Below are 18,083 nucleotides of genomic sequence, written 5' to 3' on the forward strand. Positions count from 1 at the left end.
AATAAGACAAGCTCCCTGTCCTTGATGAAGGGTGAGGAGCAAAATCATAAATGAGACAGACTGTGATAAGTGCTGTGATGGAGGTGACAAAGGTTGGGGAAGAAAAGGTCCAGGAGGGTTGGTGGGAGCTGCTGAAGTTCAGCCACAGGGACAAAGAGGCTTTACACATGTGGATGTGGGATAAAGGGATAGCGTTAGTGAAGGCCCGCGCATGGGCAGGCATGGTCTTCTCCGAGCACACGTGACCGGCACTGCTCGGCTGGGGGCCGTGTGGATGCACAGGGTCAGTGCACACTAGTTCAGACTCAGATCATGAGGGACCTGGAATGGGGCCATTCCAATGAGGTTAGACTTTTATCTGCAAGCTGTGGGGATTCAGTGGAGAAGGGAATTTTGAAGATGTTCCTGCTAACATTTTATAGGAAAATCTTGGTTTGGGAGGAGGGAGGACACAAAAGCAGAACAGAGGTTGAGGGGCACAGTGCTCTGTGTTTCCATTTGTCTGAAAATGTCGTTAGTCTTAACTCTTCGCCTGACGTCATCTTTTTTTTTTTTTTTTTTGCATTTTTCTGAAGCTGGAAACAGGGAGAGACAGTCAGACAGACTCCCGCATGCGCCCGACCGGGATCCACCCGGCACGCCCACCATGGGGCGACGCTCTGCCCACCAGGGGGCGATGCTCTGCCCACCAGGGGGCGATGCTCTGCCCATCCTGGGCGTCGCCATGTTGCGACCAGAGCCACTCTAGCGCCTGAGGCAGAGGCCACAGAGCCATCCCCAGTGCCAGGGCCATCTTTGCTCCAGTGGAGCCTTGGCTGCGGGAGGGGAAGAGAGAGACAGAGAGGAAGGCGCGGCGGAGGGGTGGAGAAGCAAATGGGCGCTTCTCCTGTGTGCCCTGGCTGGGAATCGAACCCGGGTCCTCCGCACGCTAGGCCGACGCTCTACCGCTGAGCCAACTGGCCAGGGCTGACGTCTTCTTTACTAGACCTCAAGCTAGCCTGGGGCAGATGCCATCTGCTTCCTCCATGCGAGTGTACCCCCAGCGCAGTCCCTGGTGCTCAGTAATTAGTTGTTAAAGTGAAATAGACAAAAGACCCTAAACCAGAGCCATGAGAGTAGAAGGGAGAGGATGAGTCTAGATCTCTTAGGGCAAAGAATGAAGAGGATTTGGCAAATGGCATGTACTCAGCAGAGGACAGGGATGAATGCAGCGGCTGTTCACTGAGAGAGTAGATATAACCAGGAGAAGCCCATTCAGCAGGGCGAATGCTGAATTCACAATGGAGTGTACTGCATCCCAAGTGAGTGTCACCTGCCCATGTGGAGCTGAGTGTCAGGCAAGAGACCAGGTAGACAGAGGCGGCCACCCTGGGGGACACCCCCCTTCCCAGAGATCCCCAATGCAGCCAGCTGTCTCATAAGAGAAGCTGCAGGAAACCAGGGCCCCCAAAGGTACAGGATCACAGCACTGGGAAAGACCTGCACCAACCCTCCCATCATCGGAAACCTTCCATTGCTTCCTGCTTTCCAGACGATAAGGCCCAGAGTCCTTGGCAGGGCATTTCAGTGAGCCCAAATCTGGTCTGCAAAGCCTGGCCTGCCCCTGTGTCCTTGCCCATCTCAGTCGTCTGGGGCCCTCCCTCTCCCTGTTGCACACCAAGTACTTCCAGGCCTTCACTAGTTTGTTCATGCTTCTTCCCTCAGACTAAAAGGCTTTTCCCTCCCAATTTCTCCTAAGTAAACTCTCCTTATTTTTCAAGGCCTACACCAAATGCTACCTCTACTGCAAAGCCTTCCGTGACCTCTCTGGTCAGAAAGGTCCTTTCTTCCTTCAAGCCTTCAGTACAGTGCTTTACCTAGCAACTATTTCATTCTTTCTAAGATTTCACCAAGTGGTTGGCTTGTCTACACTCGCTTATGACAATATGAGAGCAGAGAATTCATTTGATCCTAGAATCTCCCATAGCGTGATCTTACACACAGAAGGCACTCAACCAACACCAGCAAAGCTTAAGAATAAAAAAATACCTAAGAGCCACCAATGCCGGTGGCTCCGCCACTTCCAATGACTCATCTGGAAGTTATGGGGAGCCTTACAGTTGTTGGGCTTTAGGGGTTTTCCCTGTAATTAATACCTTGGCCCAATGTTGGGTTGCCTCACAATCAGATGTGTTAGCTGTGATTTCTAGAGCCAGTTTGATGGACCACTATTACACATACACTCAGGTTTTTCTGAGCTTTTTCCATAGTTATTCAAAAATGGGAAAACCTGGCCTGGCCATCAGAAGTACTTTATCATATGGGCTCCCCATGATGGTGGTTTAGCAAAATCCCTAAACAGTTCCACCAAGATCGTAAACATATTTCAAGAGCCATGAATTAGGAGGAAAACGTTTCCCAACACTCAACTTACAAATGCAAAAAGCATCTGTTCATTTAATCAACCATCATCTTTTTCTGATGCACTGAACAGGCTCTGACAGTATTTAGATTAAATGAATACTCTGATTTATTTCTCAACAGCTTGCTGTTTGTAAGGAAAACATATATTCAAGAATTGTAGTCAACAGGGTTCAGCGAGCACCTACTATGTGCTAGTAGTAGCGAGTCTGTGTTAGCAGTGTATAATGCATGAGTCAGGTTAATTCCTTCTCTGGTCTATTTTCAGGGTTAGATGCTTCCTATTTTTTTATATAAAACACAGCAATTTAGGATTGATGTAGACAGTCCTGGTTTGTTTGTTTTTGGAGGTTTTCTTGCCTGCTTTGTTTTATTTTAGGATAGGTAGTTATAAAACACAGCTGGCTAAATGGAAAGAAAGGTTACATTTCTTATGTAGCTGTGCACAACAGCATTTAAATATAGTATCTCTACTCCAACAAACCTGGTTCTTGGCATGAAAGGGAAAAAAATTCTTAATTGTGTTTTAACACTTTACCAGGGGTCCCCAAACTTTTTACACAGGGGGCCAGTTCACTGTCCCTCAGACCATTGGAGGGCCGCCACATACAGTGCTCCTCTCACTGACCACCAATGAAAGAGGTGCCCTTCAGGAAGTGCGGCGGGGGCCAGATAAATGGCCTCAGGGGGCCGCATGTGGCCCATGGGCCATAGTTTGCGGATGCCTACTTAGACTTCGACTCCACCACACACACAGGTAGTCTAGCCAGAGGATGTGTTGAGTGATTTTTAAATTCCTTTTCCTTGGTTCCTGCAGGGTAGGTTGGGAAAGTTTTCCAAACCACTGAACTTGTGAGAAAGTCTTTACCTTTGTAAAAATAGTCATCACCGTTTTCTGAGCATTTGTTCTGTGCTGAGCAGATGCCCAGCAGAGCTGTACTGGTTCACCTTGTTACATCCTCAGGTATGTACCATTTACACATGGGGAAACTGAGGTTCAGAAAAATGAACTTGGACCCTAAATCTAATCACTGATGCCTATGTAAGAAGAGACACAGAGAGAGGCCACGTGAAGACAGAGACAGAGATTGATGTTATACCACCACAAGCCAAGGACCACCAAAGTCTGCCAACAACCACCAGAAGGTGGAAGAGACAAGGAAAGATTCTTCCCTAGGGACTTCAGAGGTGGCATGGCCCTGTCGACACCTTGATTTTGGACTTCTAACCTCCAGACCAGAGAGAATAACTTTTAGGCCACCAGGTTTATAGTAAAGTGGTACAGCAGCCCTGAAAAAATAATACACTACCCCAAAGCCTAGTGACCTGAAACAGCAGTAATTTATTATTTCTCATGATTCTGTGGGTTGGCAGTTTGGGTTGGGCTCAGTGAGGTTGTTTGTCTGGTCTTGCTGTAGTCATTCATGTAGTTGCAATTACCTGGTGGCTCAACTAAAGCTGGAGCGGGTAAGGTGGCATCACTCATGTGTCCCAGCCTTGGTGCCGCACAGTGGCTTTGGGATAGGATTGGCATTTAAAACCCATTGTATAAAATCAGGATTCATATTTTAGCCACAACTGGGATTTTTCTTAACTTACTTCCACTGTGGCAAAATTGTACCAAAAATATACTTGAAAGGTGAGTAATGACAAGGACATGGGAAAATAGAAATTATTTTAAATGACATCTCTTATACTTTAAGTGATTCTGAAGGATAGATGGCAAGAAATGTGCTAGTTGGCCTACCCAAAAGAGCCCTAAAACTAAGTGTCTCTCTCCTCTCTGTATTTCGGTATACTGTATAATGCTCTTTCCTCTTTGCTAGTGATAGAGCTGTGCATAAGTGATTTGTAGAAGAATGTTCAATGCAGCATGGTTAATAATAGTGACTACAAACTAAATATCCAATAACAGAGGACTCATAAATATATTATAGAAGAATGTGCTGCCACCATTAAAACTTTGATTTTAGAAGAATTTTTAGAACAGAGACTGCCTGTGATATATTGCTCAGTGAGAAAGTAAGTTAAAATCTATAAACATGGCATGATTTCATTTTTTTTTTGTATACACACAGATATGCATGTATAGGTAGCAGACAGACATAAACGCAAGAGAAAAAAACTGGAAAGACACCAATATCACCCATATTTTAACAATGAGTATCTTTGGATGATGGATACATTTTCATTTTCCTAAAATTTCTTAAAATTTTTTATGTTATTACTTATATTTCCTATACTGAACTATTACTTAATTATATAAAAATGACTTTTTAAGGAACACATACTCATTAACTCAGCAGTTTCATTAAACAAATAGTTGTTGAACATCCACTATGTACCAAGTACTGCATATTCAAAACACTAAGAAAATAAAACCAAAGGAGAAAATAAATGTACTCATATCCCTGTACAGCTGACATTTTGGACAATCTCCTTCAGGGATTTTTTTAATATGGTTTAAAAAACACAGTAGTCATCAAAGCAGACAGCCAGCAACCTGGTGACACAGGCATGTCCCCCCAGTGGAGGCTGACCAGCATCCAAGCCCAGACTCTGCCCTTTCACCCCCTGGACATCACTTCTCCCTCAGCCATAGCTTTATCATCAGTAAAAAGGATTAAGAGTGGTAACTTCTTCTCTGACCAGGCGGTGGTGCAGTGGATAGAGCATCAGACCGGGACACGGAGGACCCAGGTTCAAGACCCCAAGGTCACTGGCTTGAGCGCGGGCTCATCTGGTTTGAGCAAGGCTCACCAGCTTCAGCCCAAGATTGCTGACTTGAGCAAGGGGTCACTTGGTCTGTTGTAGCCCCCTCCCCTGGATCAAGGCACATATGAGAAAGCAATCAATGAACAACTAAGGTGCCACAATGAAGAATTGATGCTTCTCTTCTCTCTCCCTTCCTGTCTGTCCCTGTCTCTGTCACACACACACACACACACACACACACACACACACACACACGAGTAGTACCTTCTTCATCAGCTTTTTGGAAGATTAAATAACTTACTTCAAGTAAAGTGCCCCCAAGTACACGACAAATAATAGCTATTGTATTATAAGTGGCATTTTTGAAATAGGCAGATACATATTTTACTACAAAATTCCTCTGTGCAGTTTTAGTGCTGCAGCCATGTAAAGTGTGACTGTGGGCTCTCCAAGGACAATATTAGGGATGCTGGCTTTATGAAACAAGTATCTCACTCACATACTCAAGTCCTAGACCAGTAGCTGGACTTTATTTATTGAGTCTGTTAAAAAATTCAGTCCTAAATAACCCAATCTGAAACTAAAATTTAAGTACAGCTCAATACATCTGTTGATTAGCATCTGGGAGGGGTTGGTGACAAGATAATCTTATTTGCTGAGACCTTTTTAGTGTTAATTTAAACAATGTTTTCTAGCATAGGGTTGTGTTTGTGGTATTTTCCATATAAAGAATGTGTGCAATTGTGTGAGTATATTTTATATATTTTGCAGTGTTCAGATGTACAATCACTTGGGAAGCAGTATTACCGACACTCTTTAAGGCATAAATGTGGTTACCAGGTATTTTGAAAAAGAAAATTCTCTTATCAAATTTATTAGATGCTTTAAAAACATGTTTTAAATAATAGCTATTATGATTATTACTCTGTATAGAACAGCTATACTGCTGTACCATTTCATTTTTCATCTCTTTTCTCCCAAAGAGCAATAACACAGTTGTATTTCTCTTGGAGCAAGGACCACTGTTCAGGTCATTCACACATAGCAAGTCACGTTGGGGTTCTGCGTAGAGGTGAGATCGCTCAATCACAGCCATTTGGCCTCCTATCCCAGCCAAAGCTGTAAAGGACAGAGAGAGCTGCCATGGTTCAGAGAGAGACTGGAATATTTATACACCTTTCCAAAAAACTCGAGAACCAATTTTGGACAAAGATCTTACTTAATTGTGTTTGGAAACTGAATAAACATGGCTAGTTATAGGCAATAGGATATCTAATGTCTATTGCTTACACTGACCAACTCTGTGACTTTGGGCTTTGGTGTCCTAGTCTGTCTTATGAGTGCGGGAGACTGTTATATGAGCTCTTTGGAAGGAAAATGTATAGTAGTGGGCTAATTCTGGAAAGAGCCAGTCTATTTCCTGTTGTGGCACTGCCTCCCTCCGCCTTGGCCACCACCATCTCCTTTCTGCATGTCTCCAAGGCCTCCTAAGTCATCTCTCTGCCTTCCTCCTGCCCCTCTTAGAGTCACTTTTCCACTCAAGACCAAATGAGGGTCTTAAACTGTCATGCATTGCATGTCCCTCCCAATAGCTTTTCACTGCACTCAGAATAAAACCCAAACTCTTTTCAAGATTCCTGGGCTGTGCGTGATCTCATCCTGACCCTTCCCCACCCCACCACCTTGTCCACTCTGCTTGAGTTGTCCTGGCCTCTGTTGGATTCCAGAACATACAAGCTCTTGTCCACTTCAGGGCCTTATCACGTGTTCTTCCCTCCACATAGTCTTCACCCTTGTTTTTATGTAAGGCACCCCTCATTCACCTTACAGAGCCTTTCTCTCTCTGCCTAATTTCTAACAGCTTCTCTTGTTCTTCTGCCTTGTTTTGTTTCCTTCGCAGAATAGATCTTATCACAGTTCCTGCTTATTTTCTTTCTTTCTTTGTTGGCTTACTGCATGCATGCCTGTGTATATGTGTGCACGAGCGTGTGTGCACGTGCATACTCTGTCTGTCCCACTCCCCTGCCAGTTAGAAGGTAAGCTCCTTCAGGGCAGGGACTGACAGATGTGGTCGGTGTCCCTTTGTCTTTGTCTTCACGGGGCAGAGCCCCTCATGGAGAAGGTGCCCGATAAATGTGAAAGGGAAGGAGGGAGGGAGGGAGGGAGGGACAGAGGGAAGGAAGGAAGGAATAGCAGGCTCGGAAAGGGGGCTCCATTTCCAGGAAACCCAGTTTCCCATGCTGTGGGCAGTGTGTCTTGCTCAGCCCTAGCATTACGGTGCAGGTTTAAAAATAAAACCCTTGGGTGGAGTGAGAGCCTTTGAAGAGGATGGGGGAGAGATAATGAGAAACATGAGCGGCTAGCACAGGGCCCATCCCCACAGGATGTGGGACTGGCCAGGAAGGGACAGGAACCTGATGGGAAAGCACTGTCTTTGGGACTGCAAGAGTCTGATGAATGTCAGCTGCATTCAGAGGTTTTTGTTTTTAAAGAGGTGTTCTTTCCAATTCCTAAAACGGGGACCTCCTCCACTATGTCTGGCTGCCCTGCCGTCAGGAGGAGAGGGAAAGGTCAGGAGGTAACAGAGGCGGTGCAGCCTGCTTTGGCTCAGTCTACCCTTGACCTTCCCCAGGGCCCATCCCAGCATGAGATCTGAACCTCCCACCACAGTAGGGCTCCAGCCAGACATCCCAACGTGTAGCCGCTGTCCAAAGGCTTGGCTCGACTCTGAGGCAGCGCAAGGCAGGGAGGGTCAGGTCAATGGGTCACTAGGAACAACTCGGACATTGCTTTGGAAACGCTCTCCCTCCAACTTGCACTGCCTGTATTTGGATCCACCCAGAACCAGCTGTGTATTAAACCCTCAGGCCTCAGTGGGAGGTGGGAAGGCATCTGGGAAGGGTCAGAGTGGGTCAGGAAGGGGTCCGCCTCCTTGATGGAAGACCATCAACCTTTAGACCTTAGTAAGACATTGGGCAACCCAGGCGAGCAGCAGGCTGACAATCCATATTCTGAGCCTGACCCTGGTGGTGCAAGAAGGGGGCAGAGCTGAGTGTGGGGGGGCCCCAGCATCTCCTTGCTGAGACTGTGAACTAGACCCCTTCCCACGCAGCTCTTTGTGCTGCTCCAGAAGCCAAGGGATGTGCTCATGGTTATCTGGTACAAGGGAATAGTCACAAACCCCTAGAACAGTGATCACGACCTGGTTTTCACCATAGCCACAGCTCTGTGATGGTTGGGACGGCCACAAAAGAAAGGAAGAAAATAAGCAAGTATCCTGAGAGCTGGTGCTTTTCACAGCACCCTCAATGAACCTCCACAACCACCCTCTAGAGGAGCTCTTGTAGAGAAGGAAACCAAAGCATAAGAGGATGCGTTCCTTACCGAAGGTCACTCAGGGAAAGAGGGGCAGAGCACAGGGCAGCCAAAATGCAAAACAGCCATGTAATTGACAACCTAGAGCAGGCCATCCCTCTCATCCCTGCAGTCAATCTTCAAATGATTTAAATAGAAAACCCAGGGTCAGGAGCCAGGAGGCAGAATTTTCGAGGAGTCCTTGCCATGAAGAGCTGCACCCCTTGGATGGCTGGGAACCCCAATCCTTTCTGTGAATTGTGCAAAAGGATCGGAGCCTGCTGAAGTTCACTCTTCTTTACTCATCAGTTGGAAACACCTGCAGTTTAAAAACTGCTACACAAGGAGCCTGTGTCTGCCCTCACTTAAATTCTCTGAGGGGGCTTTTGTTTTCTTGGTTAGTTCTAGGTTCCTGACGTGAGAATTTTAGGTGCTGAATTGTCCCTCAGAACCAAGAAGACCACCAGGGGGACCACAGGGCAGCAGGTGACCTTCATGTCACAGGACCATTTTTTCTTTTAATTCAAATAGATTCTTCTGGAGGCTTCCAAAAAGTATTAGCCAGACTGAAAAGCTTGTCAGTTTTGGTAGCAATAATAATTAATACTGGTTGAGCAAATACTACGTGCTAGGCATTGTGTGCTACAACATTTTGGGTGCTTTACATGTCTTGTCTCATCAATTCTTAAAACCATCTTTATGGGATAGCAACATCTAATGCCGATATTATAACACTTACAAGCACTATTAGAATTCACCAATATGAAACACCCCTAGGAATCAGGTGCCATGTTATCTTAGTTTACAGAAATGGAGAGGTTGTATAATTTGGCCAGGGCTGAGGAGGTATTGAGCATCAAAGCCAGAATTGAAACCCAGTCTTACCCCAAAGTCCACACTCTCAGTCTCTATACTGCCTTGCCATTGTATACCACAAACTGTCCCTGAAACCATGACAGGGTCTCGAGAGATGGGTCAGCACTGTAACTGTCAGGAGAATTCTCGGTCTCCCGTCTCAGCTCTCTTTCCAAGGGACCGAAACTTCTGCCTCCTGAGCCCTCAGAAGAGACATTAGGACCATCCTGGGAGAAGGGCGACAAGTTTTGTGTGGCCAGCGGAGAGGAGAGTTTATCTGTGGGACCAAACTATTCTGAAGCCGACTGCATCTCCATGAATACTTCAAACATCCCCAGAATCCCTTCAAATACCAAACAAAATCCAATGGAGGCTTAAGGAGCGACATTTCACACCTGTACACACCGCCCATCACTGGGCCGACTTCACCTGTGACCCTGAACCAGGGACACCTTCTCCTGGGGGCTGTGGACTTGTTGTATAGACTCCGGGGAGTGATTCTGGAACATTCGTTTTCAGCTTTCCCCCAGTTGTCATTTCTAAGTCCTGATGAAGGTTCTGAGGAGTGACTAGAGGAGCCTCATTCTCTAGAAGCTCTTTATGTCCCCAGAGGCATCTGTGCAGCACTTTGCACACATCGATTAATCAATGCCAACTGCTTTGCTGTTCCCATCAGATAGTGGAGGCGGAGGTGGAGGCGGAGGCAAGCTGCTCCGTCGGCCTGCATGGGTGCGAGGGCCGGAACGCGCTGGGTCAGAGTGTCTCTACTGGGCTCCTGCCATCATTTGTTTGCCTCTGATGCCCATCAGCCACACTTTGGAGGAGAGAGGTGACTTTCAGGAAGGTGAGAAAGCAGCCTGGGGGCCTCTTGGAAAACAGGTTATTCATCTCTCAGCATGAATATATACAACTGGGCTGGGTTCTTCCAGGCTCCCAAAGCAAGTTCTCTGAAGAGATGAGAGTATGCGGACTAAGCCAGAGCAGCCGACACATTGCCTGAGGACCTGGGGACTGTGAGGGGCCTGCCTGTCCACTTCAGGGACAAAGGCCCTTGATGGAAACTTGTCACATGTCTTTCCAGAGCTATGAGGAGCCACGGAGGGTGGGAGGTCCCACTGCTGTCCTTGGTCTTGGCTTTTCCTCTGCCAAGATTGAATGATTCACTCATCATTCATTGCACCAATATTTATGGTGCACCTACCATGTGGTTCAGCTCTGTCCTGGGCACTGGGATTCAGCAGGGAAGAAGGCAGACAGGGTCTTGCCCTCGGGAGGCTTACATTCTAGTGGAGAGAATGGGTAATAGCAAGGTTTGCTTTTTTTTTTAATTGACAAGATAACTACAGATTGGGGTGAGTGCCATGAAGGACATAGGTGACAGAGGAAGTAACCAGGAAGAAAAGCCTCATCGAGGAGTTGGGAAAAGAGATGACGCCTGAAGGGTAAAACGAGCTGGGGAGAAAGCCATGCAGGCAGAGGGGACGGGAATGTCAAAGTCCGAGAGGCAGGAAAGGATGGGAACAGCAGAGGGACAGGACAGAGGCCAGTGGAGCGGGGGTGGGGAGGTGTGAGGGGGGAGTCAGGGGTCCTGCTCCCCCAGAGACCTGCGGCTGCTTTCTCACTGTCCTGAGGTCTCTTCTCTAGAATGTGCTCCATCTGCCCCAAGAACTCACCCTTGCTGAGCCAACCCACTACCCCTGCTCAAAGTAAAAGGAAGAGCGTTCTTTTGGGAGAAGCCAGGACACACGACAAAGATGTTCAACTTCACACCAGGATTTCATTCATGGATTATGCCAACAACGGTTGGCATTGAAGGGAAGTTTCCCAGTGGTGGGGACGGTGTGTGCATGTCTGGCAGCAGAGGCAGCGGGGAGAGCTGCGGACGCCGAGCTGGAGCCCCCACACCACCACCCCCTTGCTGCATCTTGTGCATGATTTTGAATAAAACAAAATTTAGCTTCAGGTCCTTTTTTCTCCCCCTTTCTACACTCTCTGCCCCCTTTCAGACCCGTCTCTGCCCACTTTTACCCCTGTGCCCTTCATGGGTCCTCCTGGGCCTCCTGCCTTCACAACTTGACTCTGTTATTCCCCACTGCCCCACTGAGTAATGATCCTCCTGAAGCAGGTCCACTCCTGCAGCTTCAGGCAAGAGACAGCCAGCAAAGGGGAGGTTCTGGTCACTAGGCCTCTCTATGTCCTTCAAATGATGCCAAAAAAGGGGCTGCCTGGTCAACCCCAGTCTGAGCCTAGCCTGGCACCAAGCTTTCTGATTAACCTTGTTGACAGGGGAACACTGGCCCTATTTTTAGACCCTTCCCAATGGGGCCATGACAAACACTTAGAACAGGCTCGATTAAGGGAAGATCATGGCTAGCACACTCTATGGGAAATGGCCTAGAACTTCACTCCCTAAAGGCAACATAGCCAACCCAGGGTTGTGAACTCAAGAAGCCTGATGTCTTGCATCGGGGCTGACCCATTGCTGGTGCCATTAGCTTCTCTATGCCAACATAACCTTTGTTGAAATGAGACTTCACTGCCCTACCTCGGATGGCTTCCTTCTCTGGCTTTCTCTGGCTGTCAGCTTAGGAACCTGAATAGCCAACCTAGCCACCATGGTCTGGCCTTCACCTGCCCCTAGGGCTCTGACAATCCCCCCCTCCCACACACACACCTGTCTTCCTTGGCGATGCCTCACTTCCTCACACATGTGACCTTGCACATGCTCTTCCCTCCACCTGAAACACTCTGCCCTCACCCAGTTGATGCCTGCTCCAGATCTCAACCTAGTGTCCCCTCCTCACCAAGGTGTTTCCAGACCTCCTGACTGGGGCCGGCACCTCCACATGCTTTCATGGGACCACTCAGGAGAGACTGTGTGATTGACGTCGGCATCCCCATCTAGCCTCTAACTTTCATGAAGGTCAGGACCAATGGTTCCAGACCCTGTTGCAGCCCAGAGTTTAGTGTGCGCCCTGGCACACAGGAGTGCCCACAAAAGAGCTGAATGAGCCTGAAGTGGTCATTAATGGACCTCAAGTATCCCAGACCCCACTCTCCTCTTTCTCCTCCTGTTTCCTTTTCCCTATATTTGCCCTTCCCTCCTCCCTCTTTATCCTTTCTATTCATTGCTTCTTCTTTCCTAAGCCTTGGGCCGACCTGTGGCTCCCAAGAACACTGTTTAAGCCAACAGAAAAGCACTGAGAGTTAAAGAAAAGGAAATGTTGCCACAATGCATTGGCCTTCAACTTGATCACCCCAAAGTCAGGGCCTAGAGGGGGAACTTAGGAATCTGGTTCCTACTGTAGTGGTTTGATAGGCCTGCCATAACAAGTACTGCATTCTGATCGCTTACACAACAGAAATTTGTGGTCTCACGGTCGTGAGACAATCATATCGGCAGGGTTGGTTTCTTCTGGGGAACCAGGAGGGGCTGAGAGGAGAGATCTGCTCCAGACCACTCTCCTTGACTTGTAGATCCAGCTGCTCCCTGTGTCTCTTCACGTCATCTTCCCTCTAAGAGTGTCTCTGTGTCCCAGTTTCCCCTTTTCATAAGAACACTAGTCATCCTGGATGAGGGCCCACCCTGATGACCTCATTTAAACTTGATTACCTCTGTAACGCTCTATCGCCAAATAAGCTCATATTCTGAGATAATGGGGGTTGGACTTCAACATATGAATTTGAGGAGGTATGCCATTCAATCTGTAACACCCACCTTCTGCTGCCTGTTGCCCCAACAACCGTTTTTCATTTTCTTATGTGAGAGGAGAGGTAGTAGAGAGACAGACTCCCACATGCGCCCTAACCGGGATCCACCTGGCAACCCCCATCTGGGAACAATGTTCGAAACAACCAAGCTATCCTCAGCACCTGGGGCCAATGCTCAAGCCAACTGAGCCACTGGCTGTGAGGGGAGAAGAGAGAGAGAAGGGGTAGAGGGAAGAGAAGAGAAGCAGATGGTTGCTTCTCCTGTGTGCCCTGACTGAGGAGCAAACCCAGGACATCTGCACACTGGACTGACACTCTATCCACTGAGCCAACCAGCCAGGGCCACATCAACCCTTTCTGACATCCGGAATGAGATAAAAGTAGGAAGTGCCGGGACACATCATCTTCTGAAGAAACTGCATAGGAGTCTAGGAATGGGGTGGACAAGTTAGAAATGTGAACTAGAGGAACATCCAAGAGTGAGAAAGAAGGGCTGAATGGACAAAGAACTAACACTAGTCTCAGAGACTAGTTACATGTCTGCACTGTGGTAATCTGCTGGTCCTGAGTTCATATCCCAGATCCGCCACTTACTAGCAGTGGGGCTATTTCCCTCATGTGTAAAATGTGGAGAATGATAGCACCTAACTCATGGGATGCTTACGAAGATTGAATGAGGGACTAGCACATGTGAAGGGCTTAGTGCTCTACCACATATCTCAGTATGCAGTCACTGTGCTGACACTGTTATTATTACAAGTAGAGGTCTAGTCCAAGAAAAACAGTAATTCAGGACAAAGGTGATGACAAAGAAGAGGCTCATTGCCATTGATTCAGGCCACATGACTCTGTGTTCTCAGTAACAGTCACGAAGAACAGGGAACTAGAACAACTTCAAATGGCATCTACAGAGGTGGCCTGTGGACCAAGCATAGAATCACCTGGGGCTACCCAGGAAATACAGAATCCTGGGCCCCTCAGGAATCCACTAAATCAGGACTTCTGTGGGTAGGACCCAGAAACCTAATTTTTAACAAGCTGCCCTGTGATTCTTATGCACATTAAAGTTTGAAGACCCCGAGATCGGACCACAGGTCCTGGAGGGGCAGAGATGAGTCCTGTCCATTAGTAACCCTCACATCTACACGGCCCTGGTGCAAACGTGGGCATGCCCCCCGTACCTTCCTTGGGTGAAGTTAGAGAAGTAGTCTTCAGCCACTATGCATAAAACACATTTTTATAAGTCACATTTTAAAAATTCTGTTTTGAGAGATTGTATTGGCAAATCAAGTCTTCTATATCACTGTAAACTTCACTGTACCCAGACACAAGATTGTCCATTTTTCCTGTCTCCACAGCAGGCGTCACCAGTCTTGACTGAGGTTATAACAAGATGACCTCTGACCTTAGGCCTGAGGGATTTAAGAGTCCTGGCCCAGCACCCTCTGGGCCTCTGTTTCTCTTGTTAGGCAGCGTCTCCTCTCTTCTTGGGCACCATCACTGCCCAGTTCAGGGAGAACTGAGGCCTGCCTGTCCCCCAGGCCTGCATTCATGTCTTGCTGAAGACCTGGTTCCACACGCCATCGGTCTTCAAGGTGGAGATTCTGCCTGGGCCAAGCTGAGCTCCTGAATCTCTTGACAGAGCTTCCAAATCCTAGCTAACTTTCTAGATCGTCAAACGTCACCTGCTGTTGAATTCCTGTCACCAGACTGCACCTGCTTCTTAAGACAACTCTAGTGATTCCCCCTGAACACAGATGGCATACCAGTTAGGAACATAGCTTGATGTGAAGCTTGGCTCTGACACTTGGTAACTCTGTGACTGTAGGCAAATCCAGCCTACCAAGCTCAGTTTCTGCAGCTCTAACACCCCCTGCTCCATAGGGTTGTTTGACACGGTCACACACATAAAGCCAAGCACAGTGCTGGCACATAGTAAGGGCACAAGAAACACTGGTGACCGGCACAGAAGCTCTGCTGTTTCTGGTATTTAGAGACACCAGCAAAACTCTACACAAAGCAAATTACCTCCATGCTGCCCACAATGTGGCACTAGTGGCCACTCATAGAGTGTCACTTTGGACTTTGGCACAAATTGACTTATGGACAGCCATTTCAGAACTCATCTTTCAATAATAATAATAATACATAGTAAATAATAATAGCAAATGCTCACATCATACTCATTATAAACCAGGCACTGTGTTAAGAGCATTATTCATTTGATCCTTTCAACAACAAAGTTTATACTTTGTTATCCCATTTTACAGATTACGAAACTGAGGCATAGGTCACAGAACTAATAGCGTAGAATCTGAATTTGAACCTCAGGAAGTCTGGCTGCAGAACCTATGCACTAGCCACTATGGTATGTTGCCTTTCTTAAATAGTGCAATTTAAGAATAAAAACAATTACTATTCCCGCTCTCCCTCTTCTCCCCTTGTGGGCCACCAACCTGGGTGCTTGTCCTTGTTCCTACATCTTGGATGCCTTTACTTCCCACCTGAGTTGGACATTGTGCCAATCCAGGATCTTTCTCTGTCACCTGCCCTCCCAGGTAGGTCCCCTTGCTTCTCTATGGTTGAGTGGACTAGGTCCTGTCACAGCTCGAGATGGGACACCTCTGTTAATTAGCAGATCCTTTCTTAAGGAAAAATACCCACTCACGTACAATTCATGTGTCTTATATAGGTGTTACACTTACCTATACCAGGGTATGTCTGTGGCACAAATGACTGCATATTATTTTTCCAGTACCTTAAACCAAAAAGTATTGCATTAGCAGCCATGCCTATTAGATGAGGTGGAAGGGGTGTGCCTTCCACTCTGCAGGCTCCCTCACTGAGAAAGCCAGCACAGCAGGGCTGGCTGCTCCATGATCCTTAATAGTTCATGCAGGGTCCACAGAATACATGTCAGCAAAGTGAACAGTGCTCTGTCCTGGAACCAGACGTCTGTCTCTTCACTAGGTGTGATGAGAGCCCATCGATGTCTGTCCACCATGCTCACTAAAAATATGGTCATCATGGTTGGTGCTACTATAAAGTCAAACCACTTAATCAACTGAATTCTGCCTCTTTTTTTTTGTTTTGTTTTGTTTTGTTTTGCTTTTTGGAGGGAGGGGTTATATTTTTCTGAAGTTGGAAACTGGGAAGCAGTCAGACGGACTCCCGCATGCACCCACCTGCGATCCACCTGGCATGCCCACCAGGGGGCGATGCTCTGCCCATCTGGGGCGTTGCTCTATTGCATCCAGAGCCATTCTAGCACCTGAGGCAGAGGCCATGGAGCCATCCTCAGCACCCGGGCCAATTTTGCTCCAATGGAGCCTCAGCTGTGGGTGGGGAAGAGAGAGACAGAGAGGAAGGAGAGGGGGAGGAATGGAGAAGCAGATGGGCGCTTCTCCTGTATGCCCTGGCCGGAAATCGAACCCGGGACTCCTGCACGCCAGGCCGATGCTCTACCACTGAGCCAACCGGCCAGGGCCTGCCTCTTTAAATCCTTTTCTTTCTTCCCTTTTTTTGTATGTGACAGAGACAGAGAGAGACAGAGAGAGGGACAGAGAGACAGGAAGGGAGAGAGATGAGAAGCATCAACTCTTTGTTGCAGCACCTTAGTTGTTCATTGATTGCTTTCTAATATGTGCCTTGACCTGGGGGAAGGTGGGCTACAGTAGACCAAGTGACCCCTTGCTCAAGCCAGCAACCTTGGGCTCAAGCTGTGAGCCTTGCTCAAACCAGGTGAGGCCACACTCAAGCCAGCGACCTTGGGGCTTCAAACCTGGGTCCTCCGCGTCCCAGTCTGATGCTCTACCCACTGCACCACCACTTGGTCAGGCTCTAACTTCTTTTCTTGAACCAGGCGAGCCACATATATGTAAGTGTACACCAGATTTGGGAAGGAGTGTACAAGAGACTCGGTGTTTTCTCCCTTCATTTTTTTGTGTATTCACTTTGCCTTTGATTAAGTACTTTATTTGTAAATCCATTCACTCCTGCTAAGAAAGACAAGCTCAACAGAAGAAAGTCTCCCTGCTTGGCCAGCTGCTCTTAGCAGCAGAGTCGGTAATTTTGCCTCCCAGATAAACAATCTCAAAAGGGGACTTTCCTCGGAAGCCCTCAGTGACCAACACAAAGAAAACAAAGGAAAGGGAATTTGTGACTGTGAATCACAGCCTGAACCGAAATCCACACTCATCCACACAGCCCCAGAGGACAGCTGACCGGTCCTCTGCTAGACACCACTCTACAAAGCCAGGCCCATTTCTTTTCAGCCCTTTGCCACCTCGGACTGGCTCATCCCCCTGTAGAGCCTGGCTCGCTCTCTGTCCAGATGCTTGCATCCTCCCACTGGTGTTTGTGACGCTAAATCACAGACAATCAGAACCCTGTAGCGAATGGAAGGGAAAGTGCTGGTCACCAAAGCAGAAAGGAAGGCAGAGCAGTAGGGCTGAATTTAAACAGCTAGAGAAAGCACAGAGCTGCATTCTGCTGAGGCTCAGAGGGGGCTCTTGGACCCGAGAGGTCAGATAAGGGGGGGTGCCTGCCCTCCTAGGTCTCTGAAAAATCAAGTACTTGATTCAGTGTCTGACATTCCCACCATAGAACCCAGAGGTCTGAATTTTTCAAGTGCTCCTGTCTGAAAGCCTTGCATACTTTTCTCATGTAATAGCGATGTGGGTGTGGCTTGGCCTCAGTGCCTGAGAATGTGCCCACTGACTGAGCCATTCCTGCCCCTTCTCTGCCAGGGCCTATCTGCAAGGGCACCCACATGAGGATGCGATTTTCAAAGAAGATCAGAAGGTCAAGTAAAAGTGATCCAGGTGACCAGTGGAGCCACCAGGATAGCACCCTATCAAAACAGTGACAGATAATTCTGCATTTCAGCCCAACTTGTATATGAAAAGGTTGATGAAAATCTGAGGCGCTCACCCAGTGGTCAAGCTTCCCGAGGCAGACGAATTTCCAGGCTCCCCAAGAGGATGAGTGGGACCCAGCAGGAGAATGCCAGCCGCTGGATACGTTCGGCCGCAGCTTTCGGCTCCTGC

At 47.8% G+C, this 18,083-nt stretch overlaps 1 protein-coding gene across 3 annotated transcripts in view; it reads right to left on the minus strand.

Annotated features, from left to right (window-relative positions):
* FGF1 (fibroblast growth factor 1) overlaps positions 1-18,083 on the minus strand; it is a 112,597-nt gene that overhangs the window by 82,847 nt on the left and 11,667 nt on the right. Inside the window, exon 3 of one of the 3 annotated variants that reach the window (XM_066272827.1) lies at positions 17,968-18,079. The exons of the other annotated variants lie outside the window; for them this stretch is intronic. The gene's annotated coding sequence lies outside the window, so the exon portion shown is untranslated. The remainder of the gene's footprint in view (positions 1-17,967; positions 18,080-18,083) is intronic. 3 annotated transcript variants of the gene reach the window in all.

Source organism: Saccopteryx bilineata, chromosome 4, assembly GCF_036850765.1.
Source record: "Saccopteryx bilineata isolate mSacBil1 chromosome 4, mSacBil1_pri_phased_curated, whole genome shotgun sequence".
Lineage (NCBI taxonomy): Eukaryota > Metazoa > Chordata > Mammalia > Chiroptera > Emballonuridae > Saccopteryx > Saccopteryx bilineata.